Genomic DNA, 13,188 nt, shown 5'->3' on the forward strand with positions numbered 1-13,188 from the left:
TATGTTAAATTTGATTTAACATCCTATTCAACTATTTATTCGGTTGAACTTCCATTCCGTAATCAAGGATATGACATCCATGCCGCTTCATTTTAGCCCTTACCCTCAGATAGAACTTTGGAATTCGACGGCCTAATTGCTAGATTCGTCAATGAAAAGCTATACAGCAAGTCTTTCTTTTAATTGTGAGACATACTTTAGTTTGCTTGCAGTTAAGAAAAGCTTAGTATGAATGAACCACCCTCGTCTTTTGCCCGAGCCACATTATAGTCGCACTTGTAGATAAAAAAAGAGCCACTATGCATGAAATACCAGTGTTCGTTGATGATTTTTACATCACACCTGCTACTGAAACGGAAAATTAAGAGCCTGGGTTAAGAAGCCAGCGTCAACACTGATTTTGTCTGAATTATTTCCTTTTAAGAGTATTGTCTTTGTACCTTTTTCCGATTTAATGATTGCCAAACTGCTCTTACCTTTTTTTTAATAAAAAAAGGTCTGTAAATATTTTCTCTGATTGGTACTGAAAATTACACTCAAATGTCGAACATAGTCCAACTCTCTAAATTACGCATAAAATGCAATGTTGCCACTGTAGTCGTGCGCAATTTCTTTATTTGCCAGTAATTTTTACTATAGTGTAGATCGGGCAGTTTATATTACGTAAATATTGTTTATCATTTTTTTGGTTGTTTTTTTTTGCCCCCGCTGTTTTTTTTTTTTTACCAACCTGGTATTGTTGAGCCGCCCTAAGTGAGGGGGTATTTTTGTACTGCCGTTTATCCCTTCTATGCTCCTTGTTAATGTATATTAACGATAGTGTTTAAAACAAATCAGCCAGTGTAGTTTAAAGGATCATAAAGTCCGGGAGGTTAATCAGAGGAGCACTTCGAGTTCGTCTCTAAGAAAATTACAATTGGCACCATCTAGTATTACTCACAAATCATTAAGTTAATGATAAAACTCTAAGTGAAAAATATTTTTTTGGTTTTTAGATAGGCCGAATAATAGGCAATTTTACTTTTAGCGTGTAGGGAACACATTATAAGTAAAATTCCTTATTAGGAAATGTTATTTATGAAAAAGTAGCTTCTTATTTTTTATGTTTTTGTCCGATCTCAAATTATTACATGTCTTTGTTCAGTGTTATTTTTATGAATTACGTTGTATTAGACTTATTTATGCCAAATATAAGTGAAATTAAAGCATTAACTTGTACCTTCATCTATTTTTAACTAGCTAGTAGGTAATCTAAGGGGGCATATCCACTGGCTTAAGCCGGCTTAACTTGATGCAGCCAGGGGCGTAATTTGATATGGGGCAGGAGGGGGGGGGTTGGCGATTGCCCCTCACAGACCTCGGTTTGCCCCCCCCCCCAGACGAAACTTAGTTTCTTCAAAAATCTTGTCAAAACTAAGATAAGCCTGCATAATTTAAGCATCAACAGAAACGGATCAGTTGTCTTTAATATATATTTCCTTTATAGTACTATAAAGTATCTTTATAGTACTATTATAGTTCCACATAGTACTTTCATGGCACCGAATGGCTCATTTTCAGTTTTTTACTGTCGTTTTCAATTGATTTGGAAATATATTGCAGATTGAAGAGTTCCTATGTCTCCTGTTCAGAATATTTTCTCTAATAATGACTGGTTCCCTTAATTAGCTCTGCCTCTAGATTTTCATGCTTGGAGGAATTTTTATACCTAGTATTTTTTATTTATTCATTTTTGAAAAACCTCAACTAATTAATTTAATCAAAAACTTCAACTAATCAAATCGTTTAAAAATATATGCATCTTTTTGAGTGCCCAACGTGCATTAGTTAATCAATAATAGGAACTAAAGTAGTGCAACCAGGGACGCCAGTTGGGGGAGGAGCAGGGCTGCAATTGCCCGTCCTATATTTAAAAAGTTCCTTATTTGGTATCTTCGTTAAAAAAGCAAAAATGCCCCCCCCCCTTCCATTTTCGACATTTTGTTTTTCCAGGTACAAAAATCCCCCCCCCCCCTCTACGTTTTTGTGAATCAGCACCCTATTGGGGTGTAGATTTTTGAATTTGGAATGCTCATCAGGAGGGGCACTTAATTTGTGACTTGTATCTTACAAATCGGCTTTAGGACCTTTTACAGTGTTGTGTTCTATTCCCATTTGTATGGATCATTTTGATGGACTTTATCTTAAGGAGCACAGCAAAGGCAGTGGGAGAACACGGAATCAAATGGGGAAGTAAAACTTTCCTGGACTTAGATTGTGCTGATGATTTAAGTGTCCTAGCTGAAAGTGTGAGGAAAATGAATGAATTTTTAGAGGTCTGGCAAGTTCAGGGTGCTAGAATAGGTTTGAAAATTAATGTTAAGAATACTAAGTCACTGAGGCTAGGAATAAAAGAAGATGAAAAGGTGACGTTGGGTAACGAAAAGATTGATCAAATGGACATCTTCACTTACCTAAGTAGTATTATTAGCAAAGATGGTGGGTGCAATGAAGATGTTCAAAGTAGAATAGCCAAGGCTCAGGGTGTTTTTTCCCAGTTGAAAAAGTTTGGAAGAATAGGAAGATAAATCTGCAAACCAAGATTAGAATATTGGAAGCTACAGTGATGACAGCGATCCAATATGGTTCTGAAGCACTGGCGCTCCAAAAACGGATGAAGATTTGCTAGATGTTTTCCAGAAAAATTACGTACGGATTGTTTTGGATATCCGTCTGACTTATAGTAGGCCTATACCAAACATTAGGCTGTACGAAAGGTGTTGTTCGATCCCGCTTTCTAGTGATATATTGAGAGAAAGGTTGAGGTGGCTAGGGCACGTTCTGTGGTTGAAAAAATGACAGATTGCCAAGGATTGTCCTTTTTGACCGTCTAGGGCTAAGCGAAAAGCAGGTCGTCGTGTTTTTTTTTTTTTGGGGGGGGGAGATGTAGTAAGGAAAGATTTAAGGGAAATAGGAACTTCCTGGGAGGGTTTAAAGAGGGGGGCTTTGAATAGATTGGGATAAAAGAGGAGAGTGTGTAGCTGTGATGGCCTCAGGCGCCTTGGTGTTGTGGTGAGTGTCAGTAGTAGTTTCAGGAGTCCTCCTGTAAGAACTGGAACAAGAAGTCAAACCTTAGCGTAAAGATTTAAGTCCTTTTTAGGTTTTAATGCTTTTTGCTTTCATGTAAAAAAAACTTGTTATTTTTAATTGATTTCTGACCGTTTTTCAAATCATACCAGGAAATCCCCCTCACTGTCCCTCACAAAATTCCCCTAAGAGACTTTCCACTCCACATAAAATTATTCCTGTGGAAAATCCCATCCCCCAGCAGAGACTTTTCCCCTGGAAAATTTCCGTATATTTCTTAACATATAGTATGTGTAAACAGCGGGTAAATTGTATAACTTATAGCCCTTTCCCCACAGCCTGAGGGGGGGGGGGTATCAATCCACCATTGGTTTGACACGATCACCCCTAAAAAAAGAAGAAAAGGCGCATCCGTGATCTTTCTTCTGGCGAAAAACACACAATTCCAAAAAAAACAATTCTTGTAGGACTCAGATATGCTGAATCTGATGTTATGAATTTTATTAAGATCGCTTGACGGTTTGGGGGGGGGGGGGGTCCCTCCCATTTTTCGAAAATCATGTGAAGCTCCTCTGACTCGTAGCTTTTAATGAGTAGCATTAAACGTAAGGAATATTATATACCTGAAATCAGGATAAAAGACCAATTCTTTTGATGTATTAATTGTTATCAAAATTTCTTGTTTTAGCGTTTCGGTAATTATTGGGTTAATAGATAAGAACCGATACTTAAGTGAAAAAATAATGTATTTTTTAGATGGTAGGTGTTCATTCAGAAATAATTAATTTCGTCTTTTTGCTCAAGCAGATGGTTTAAAATGTCCCCTTTGAAAGTCATCATGAACTGCAATAGAGAAAGAGGTGTTTATGGTTAAATAAGAGTAGATAGGATTCAAGTATGACTCCAGTGACAAATGTGAGCATCAACTTGTCCATGACCATGTAATTTGTCCAAGTTACAAGTTTTTTTTTTTCAAAAAGGAAAGCAGGGGATTCTCACTACAGAAAATTATGGCGCATTTTTTTCGCTTGTAAAAGAAGAAAAAAAACAATCGGTAGAACTGATCTGTAGGTTTTTTTTTATTTAACGCAACCTCTTTTATGTTGTAAAATGTAGAAAATTTGAAATAAAATCCGACTAGATCATATAGAGCTGCCTACAAATGGAAACTACATAGCTTAAAAGCTGTCTTGATCGAAAGAGATCCGCGATTGCACTTCGGATTGGATGATCCCTGTGATCAAATGTAAATTGGGATAGCTTAGCAGCATATTTTTTGTTTCTTTTTTTTAACTGGTTGCTGACTTTCAATAGGGGATCCCCGTCCTTTTAATGAAATTCAGGTTTCTGGAGACCCTTTCTATTTCATGAAGAAGATATACATAATCCCTGATAGAAATTAAATTGTTTTCATAACATCGTTGCAATATGGGGGCTCTGTAATTTTTGCCCGACTTTACAACATGTGTTTTTTTTTCATATAGCATAAAATTAGACGTAAAATAAGTCATTCTTGAGACAAAATTGAGTTATTTCAAATTGCATATTCTAAAAAGTAGAGGGCTTGTTTGAAAAGATCTATTTCTTGATAGATTTTCCTGTTTGCGATATTTTTTTTCAAAGAATTGTTTCAGGTTTTAAAGCTAAAGGCATTTAAAGAAGTTGCTGCTTAAATTGTCAGTAGGATCATACTTGAGTGCCATCTAAGTTCAAAAATGTTATAGGCAGCTCTGCCTACGCTTTATGATAAACTACCTTTTTTTTCAAATTTTGCCACAGGGAATTATTTGGTGGCCATCTCGGGGTCCGATCAAGCACGAATGTCCGAGACCATAACTATAGCTGCTGAACGCACTTTTTGCTGAGTGAATTATGGTAGTCTGCCAAATCTGATCCAGATTGTCATTTTTGTGGATGACTATTACAAGAATACTACCCTTCCGTCAAAGTGGTCTGATCAAGCACGAATATCCAAGATCATGACCTTAGCTGTTAATCGCAAGTTTTTCTGAGTAAATTCCCATAGTCTGCCTAGAATTAAGGCTTGTGCAAAGATTTTTGACATCAATCGCCTCCCCCTGCCACAATGGCTAGATTCCTCTAGTTCTAGCGGCCCCTTTTTGAACTTATATGTCTCGAAGTCCAAAAAGTGTCCACACAGTAATGTGTCCTTGGCCAAGGGACTTTTGGGTTTATTTTCAAGCTGTTTTGATAGAGATTTCTCCATTTTTTTTGAATGAATAGTTATTTATATAGTTGTTCGGTTTGTATTGGGGTCCCCTTTGTCCAAAGATTTACGAATAGAAGTTGGCGGGATGCCAAATAGACGAGACAAGATTTACGAATAGACGAGAAGAAGATGCCAAAAAAAGGTGGCGTTCTGCTCCTGTTTTTCTTGTGCATTATGCTCCTTTGGTACAAGAACTTATGATTGGAAGTTTCAGATCAATGAGTTAAAAATTCTAGTCATTTTTCCATACCCAACTGTTGGAGAGGTTGATTCTTGCTCGCGCTTTGCGGTCCCTATGGTTCAAGAATAGAAGTTCACAGTCGCTCGCAACAAAAAACTTAGCATACAGTCCCTGCCAAATCTTTTTCAGATCCAGTTGGCCCTTTTTGTGGATAAGGATTTCAAGAACGCACCCCTACCGTCTCGAGGTCCGATCAAGCACGAATGTCCGAGATCATAACTGTAGCTGCTTAACGCAGGTTTTCTTATACTAGTCTGCCAAATCTGATTCTGATCGAGATGGTCATTTCTGTGGATAACGATTACACGAATGCTGCCCTTCCGTCAAAGTGGTCTGGTCAAACACGAATATCCAAGACCATAATCTTAGCTGCTGATCGTAAGTTTTTCTGAGTGAATTCCAATAGTCTGCCCAGTACTAAGCCTTGTGCAAAAATTTCTGACATCAATCGCCTCCCTCTGCCATAACGGCTAGATTCATCGTTGACAATAAAAAGGCATAATTAAGAGCCTAGCTGTTACTTTCCTCCTAGTTTTCTTGGGAGCCAAGTCCTCTTAATGTAGATATGCTTATGGCAGCAACTTGGACCCCTCCCATCCTATCTCAACAAGATTGGATTGACTATTGACTCTGAAAAACACAGTTAGATATTGGAAAACCTTTTTGGGTAGTAAGGAAGTAAGTAAGTATGACGGCACTAGACCCTTAAGGTCCGAACCGGCAGTGCTGATATCCGTTCCGTGGCCCTTCAGCCAGGAAGTGCAATGGGGGCTGGGGGCCAGCCATCCTGTGCTTTCGCACTCCCTTCCAAACCTTTTTGAGTAGATGTCCTAGAGACAAAAATTTAGATACCCTTAATCCCATCTCTCTCCCGAATGTTGTATTTTCCCTGGAACGCCTCAAACAAAACTAGGCCAATGGTTGTTGCCTTTTATTAAGATAGATTGACATTTTGGCCTTAATTTAAAGAATTAGGGCCAAGTTTTTGGCCCTAATTCTTCAAGGAGGCCCTTGCCCTGTATCAAATTTGCCGTTTATATTAGGATCATCGTTTCCCAGTGGATTACGGCTTTTAGACGATTAGAGCTATGCACACATTTAGTCAATTAGCGAACCCCCTAATACCCTCCCCCTCGAAATTAAAAAAAAAATCTCCTTGGCTCAAGAAACCCTTCAAAGAAGGTTTTTAGAAACATTTTTATTCAGCCTGTTCTAGCAGCCCCTTTTTGAACTTCCTTGTCTCCTTCCTGTCTTCCTTGTCTTCCTTTTTGAAGTCCAAAAAGTGTCTACAGAGTAAAGTGTCCTTGGCCAAGAGACTTTCTGGTTTATTTTCAAGCTGTTTTGAAAAATGTTTTCCCATTTTTTTTTTTGAATGAACCGTTATTTATATAGTTGTTTTGTTTGTATTGGGGTCCCCCTTTGCCCAAGGATTTACGAATAGAAGTTTGATGACAATAAAAATCTGGCCCACTTCAAGGCCTTCTGCTTTTTTTTGTTTGTGCATTAGGCTCCTTTGGTACAAAAACTTATACTTGGAAGTTTCAATTCAATGAGTACAAAAGTCTAGTCATTTTCCATACCCAATTGTTGGAGGGGCTGATTCTTGCTCGTGATTCGGGGTCCCCTTGTTTCAAGAATAGAAGTTTACAGTCGTTAGCAACAAAAACAATTTGGCATTATTCATAGGGAGGAGGGTCGAAACTGGAGCCTTATCTTTTCTTTGTAATTTGGGCTCCCGTTGATCAAAGAACTTATGAAGTTAAATTTCAAGCCACGGAGGGAAAAAGTTTCTAGCCCTTTTTCCAGGCCGTATTTTAAGAAAAATAAATTTTTATCTCATGCTCTGGAGCCCCCTTGGCCCGAAGAAAGAAGTTTGTCGAGGGAAGCCAATTCAATCAGAGAACGTATATTTAAGTATTTTGTCTTTAAAATAGGTTTACATGACCCTGGGATTTCGTGTTGTAGCTTTGAAGCCTTTCGGAACAAAAACGCTATTTCTCTGTTTTGGGGGGCCCGTGCCTCTTACCTTATTGTTTCCGTGCATAAGTGCCTTGTATTTTTGTGTGTATTATATTTTTTTTACTGTGTATTGTTTTTTTCATTGTGGATTAAGGCCCCCTTTGATCTAACAACTCCAGGATATAAGTTTTTGTATCCTCCGTTGAAATATAGGATATATGTTGGTATAGATTGTCTATATATATTAAGATAGCACATTTAGGCTCTTTTCTGGTCTACTACTGGGGGACCTTTGCTGGTAATCTTTTGTTTTTGTTTTTTTTTTGGGGGGGGGGTAGTTCCCCTTGGCCCAGGAGCTTAGAGATGTAAGTTTTAAGCTGTTCGTAACAAAACTAGTTCTAGGCACAATTTTGTGGACCGTAACACTCCCTTCTATGTTTTCTTGCGCATTAGGATCCCTTTGACCTAAAAATGTAGGAATATAAGTTTCAAGCCAATTGGGAAAAAAGTCATAGACCATTTCAGGGTTCTTTTTCTAGGAAGCCTTACCCTCAAACTAATTTGTTTGCATTTCTGGTATCCTCTGACCCTGTGTCGTACCGTTAATTTTCTAACCCATCACAGAGTTTTTCGGGCCTTTTTCGGGCCCTGCAACACCCTCCCAAAAAACATATTGTTACCTTGACCCAGGAGACGATCCTTGAATGTTTCAAGCCAATGTTATGACCATAATGAAACATTCCTGACTTTTATCTGCAGTAAAACCTATCTGTAAATAATGCATAATGTAGATCTCTTGTCTATAGAATTGCGTGGCTCATGACGTCCCCGGAGGAATGTTTTTTTGTACAATTTGACAATTTTGTGAAAAACGGTAAACTTAAATTTTACCTTATGCTACGGGGGGCTACGATGTGCTCAAGACAAATAAGGTGCAAAGGTAGTGTCTCTCCATCCGATCATTTTTGGCCTTTAAAAAGTGCTCTGTACCTTTCAATCTTCATTTAAAATAGCCCTTTTCCAAATCCCTGTGACTATATATAAGAAGTTACAGGAGAAAAATTCATCAAAGGCACTTTTACTAAGACAACGCTATTGTGTTAACACCAAGTCCGGTCTGGTTGTTTACATGAAAAGCCCCAAGTCGGCAGCTTCACTCGCCAACTCCCTGAAGTCCTTCCCTGACATAAGTGCTTCTTTTCGTGAGGAAAAGTTCTTCGCGATCGCTAAGTTCGTGCCTCTTGCCACAACAGAAGATGATGTTGTCTCTGTTAACCCCAAGCTAGTCAGTGCCAAGTGGTTTGGACAATCTGAGACAGTCAAACTTACCCTCAGTGACGCCGACTCCCGAAATGCAGCAATCAATTGTGGGTTATTCATTGGTTATACTCACATCAAAGTCTTGCCATTCAGACAAATTCCCAAGCGGTGTTTCAAGTGTCAGTCATTTGATCATCTTGCTAAAGACTGCGCCAGTACCATGCGTTGTTCCAGATGTGCTGGTTCCCATGAGAACAGTAGAGAGAGCTCCTGCCGTTCTCAAACAGTCAAATGCGCTTTGTGCCCGGAGCCTAATAATGGTCACCCTAGCTTTAGTTTGCAGTGCCCAGCAGTCCGACGAGCAATACAGAAAGCTTATCCTCAAACCCGAAAATGAACGAACTATCTATATTTTGCCGCAATGTTTACGGCCATAATGCTGCCAAACTGGACTATGTCAAGAACTTGTGCATAGCACATAACATTGTTTGCGTCCAAGAACACTTGTTAACTACCACAGTAGACAGAATATACCAGTAAGCTTATCGCAGATCATTTCTGGTCTTCGTGAACAAAAAGCTCCTCCCACTTATTTCTGCCTTAGCTTGTCTCGCTTGTCTAGCTTGTTTCTGCATTAGCTTTATTTCCGTTTGTTTCAATGCACTTTGATGGAAACAGTCGGAAACAGACTAACATGTCTAGCATGTCTAACATGTTTATATCTGCCAAAACGTTCTCCGGAGCACTCGCACCCCGGTCCGGGTTTTTATAATGGGTGAGATAGAGAATGATCATACTGGATAAAATATGAACTGTGTTAACTACCGATAACTTTGGGCTTATTCAGTCAATTCCTGATAAATCTGTGCACATTCATGAGGCTAAGCGCTCCAGTTCAAGGGGCCGCCCTAGTGGTGGACTTGCGATATTCGTTGACGACAGTATCGACTGTCGTAAACTTGAGTCGTAAGATTTCTACCTAGTAGTCGAGTTCCCTGGCCCCAGTGCTTTCACGCTGGTCAATGTCTACCTACCAACTAACATGAACACGGATCTCAGTGAAAAACGGTATGCCGAGGCTTGCGGTCGACTCGGAAGACTGCTCCGCAAACTGGGGAATTCGCGGATTTTAGTCTGCGGTGACTTCCAGTGTGACCCTCTCTTGAAAGGAAAGTTAAAAGACGTTCTTATGACGTGTATTCCGAGTGAATGTACTCTTTACACTAAAGATCAAAACTTTACGTTCATTCACAACTCAAGTAGCACAAGCAATATTGATCACGTCTTTTCAAACTTCACTATCCCCTCGCCTATACAGGTGGATTCAGAGCATACAGCAAGTGACCATCTCGGTCTCAAGTTCCGTGTTCCTTTTAGTCGCGCAGGGAAATCAAGAAATCGAGGTTACATAGAAAAACGCGAGTGGAAAAAGATTAATATTGATCTGTATCAGTCGACGTGTGACGAAATTTTGGACAAAATAAAAGTTCCATTTCAGCTTCTGGTCAATGGGTGTGATGACAAAATCGCACTCAACACATATTGTGCTGAAATCACCCACGCGCTAAAAGTTGCTGAGTCTGCATCTGTACCTAGTGCAGTTATTAAGAGAGGTACTAGGAAAAGGGCATGGAGCGACCATCCTTACGTGAATCATGCTAAAAGGAGGTCTAAGATGTGATACTCAGTGTGGCGCGAATCCGGCAAGCCTAGGTCAGGTACTGTTTTCAATCTCTTTCGTAAAACAAAAAGAGAATACAAAGCATGTGTGGATGAGCTTAAAGTGGAGGAAGCAGAAACTGCTTTGAAAGAGGCTATCCGCGACCCGCAAAATATGTGGAAAAAGTTTTCAAGTAGTAGAGTGTAGCCAAAGCATTGTGCCGCAGTACCTGGAGAACAGTGGTTAGAACATTATTCGAAGGTTTTCGGGTCAAAAAATATTCCTTTGGAAAAAGAATATGATGAATCGTTAAAATTACGTCTTGATTCGCTTCTGAAACAGAGAAATTATTTTGTGGTTTCTAAAAATAATGTTTCAAGGGCTGTTAGCCAGTTAAAGGGTAACAAGGCTCCCGGTCTTGATAGAGTTAGTGGTAATCATCTACGCAATGGTTCCCCGCTTTTGCTTCAGCATCTGCAACTACTCTTTCAGATGTGTATAGATAGTGCGACCGTTCCTAACTCGTTCTGTACTGGGATTGTTACAAATATCCTCAAGAAAGGAAAAAATGCGAATGAGTGTGGAGGCTCTAGGCCTATTACTGTCTCAAGTACGCTGACCAAAGTATTTGAAAGATTGGTTCTTAGCAAAATTGAATCGAAATGTGTTAAAGACCACAGACAGTTTGGATTTCGAAAATATCTCAGTTGTGCTTTTGCCCATAGACTTCTAAAGTGTATTCTTGCTAAAGCTGAACTAATCGGGTTGTCCGTGTATGTATGTAGTGTCGATATTTCTGCTGCATTTGACTCAGTCATCCAGTCCGCCGTCTTCCAGACCCTGCTAGATGCTGGCGTGAACACCCATATAGTAGCTATGTTATCCTATTGGTACTCTAATAGCTATATAAGAGAGAAACTCGGACTTGAAAGACTTAGTGCGCCAGTTAAACTAAATAGAGGGCTTCGAAAAGGCTCAGTTCTAAGTCCGATATTATTTAACACTTTGACTTCTAAGGTTAAAAAATAAATCTCTGGTGGGCTTAGCCTTGATCTTTGTAATCTGATTCTAATAAGCTATGCCGATGATTTACTTATGTTGAGTTTTTCTCTGAGTCTATTGCAGGATAATTTAGATAAGCTTGTATCTGGCTATAGAGCTATTGGTCTGCAAGTTAATGGTAAGAAAACTGAATTTCTGGTTTTCAACTCAACGAAACGGGATGCACCAGAACCAACTGTTTCAGGAGATAGCGCTACTATTGCACCGTCTTCGTCGCTTAAATACTTAGGTCTTCTGTACGGTCGAGATAAGAAAGCAACTAGAATTCTTTGCCTTGACACCCTTATGTCAAACCTACAAATTAGCTATGCTAAACTGGCCCCCCTAAAGTATTCATACAATCGGCAAATTCTGGCGAGGCTATATAGAGCGGTGGCACTCCCACATATTCTTTACCTGTCCCCTGTATGGGAATGGTTTACGGAAACAGAGCGACTAAAGGCTAGATCTGCGTTCTGCAAATATTTAAAATTTCTGTTACGAGTACCGCTGTTCGAGAGAAATACATTTCTCTTGGACAAGTATCTTATTCCAGAGCCTCGTGAAGTTGTGGTAACGCAAGAAACCAATGCTAGAAAAGGTGCACTGGAGCACCTTTACGATTTCCTTCCGTTGCACGTCATGTACGAGCTGTGAATGTATATAGTGTATATAATTTAATCGTTTATTTTTGAAGTAATGTTTTTTTCCCTTACTCCGCCATGTTTTTGTTTTATTGGTGGGCTAATATAAACTATCTATCTATCTATCTATCTATAATTTGAATATTGAGTCTCGCCTTTCCTCGTTCGATTTTTTTTCAGTAACCAGTTTTTTTGGTTTTGGCTTTCAACTACTACATTTTCTGTCTCTTGAAACAAAAACTATATTTATATAAAAAAGATCCCCCCGGCTTAAACAATGTAAAAGGAAATGGCTATTACGTCAAGAAGGAATTATTTATGCTTTGGCGTGCCTCCGAACAAAATGGAAGGTTAAAAATATAGCTAGAGAAGTTTTTCTCCACGCCGGGAGTGAAGAATTATCCATTCACGGACACTCAGTTTACATCTGAGAGTAACGCTTGTTCTTCCACTCGTTGCGTACTTCGGGCCATGCGTATGTACCCTCCTGGCACCCTACGTTTGCCTCACGTCACATGGACTGTATTATTTTTGGAAATTGTCAACGCCCTGCGTACACAATTACAATAAAGACCTAAAGACATCTCTTGTTTCGAACTAACAACTAACAAAAATTTCACTTAAAAAAACTTTATTTATGCTTTTCTACAGTAGTCTACATAAAAGCCCACAGATAGTATTCAAGCGGTCAAGAAAAGAGGTTCTTTAATAGGTAGTCCCAGATTCTGAATTTGGCCTTTTGTTCTATATTCTTTTCATAAGTTTTAGAATATATTTTTTGGGGGGGAGGGGGACATGAATGGTCGGGGGTCAGCTCCCATATGTTTTGGCATAGAATATCGTTACTAATTTTGTTTGGGTTGTTTTAAAACAATAAAGTGATCTTTGGTCGGCTTGCCCAAGACCTGGGCCGTGGTTCTTACATATATTCATGAGCCATGACCACACCTTTTATTTTCCGTCCCTCATTGCTGGAAACCAGGAGGAGAGAACTTCAAAACGAGGTTTCTAATTTTTAAAAATAATACGTTTTTTTGTAGAAGTAAACAATTACGTTGAAACTTAGAAATGCAACGATTTCTAGCTT

The sequence above is a fragment of the Artemia sp. Qi Xiang Cuo genome, chromosome 14 (assembly GCF_049724085.1).
Source record: "Artemia sp. Qi Xiang Cuo chromosome 14, ASM4972408v1, whole genome shotgun sequence".
NCBI lineage: Eukaryota > Metazoa > Arthropoda > Branchiopoda > Anostraca > Artemiidae > Artemia > Artemia sp. Qi Xiang Cuo.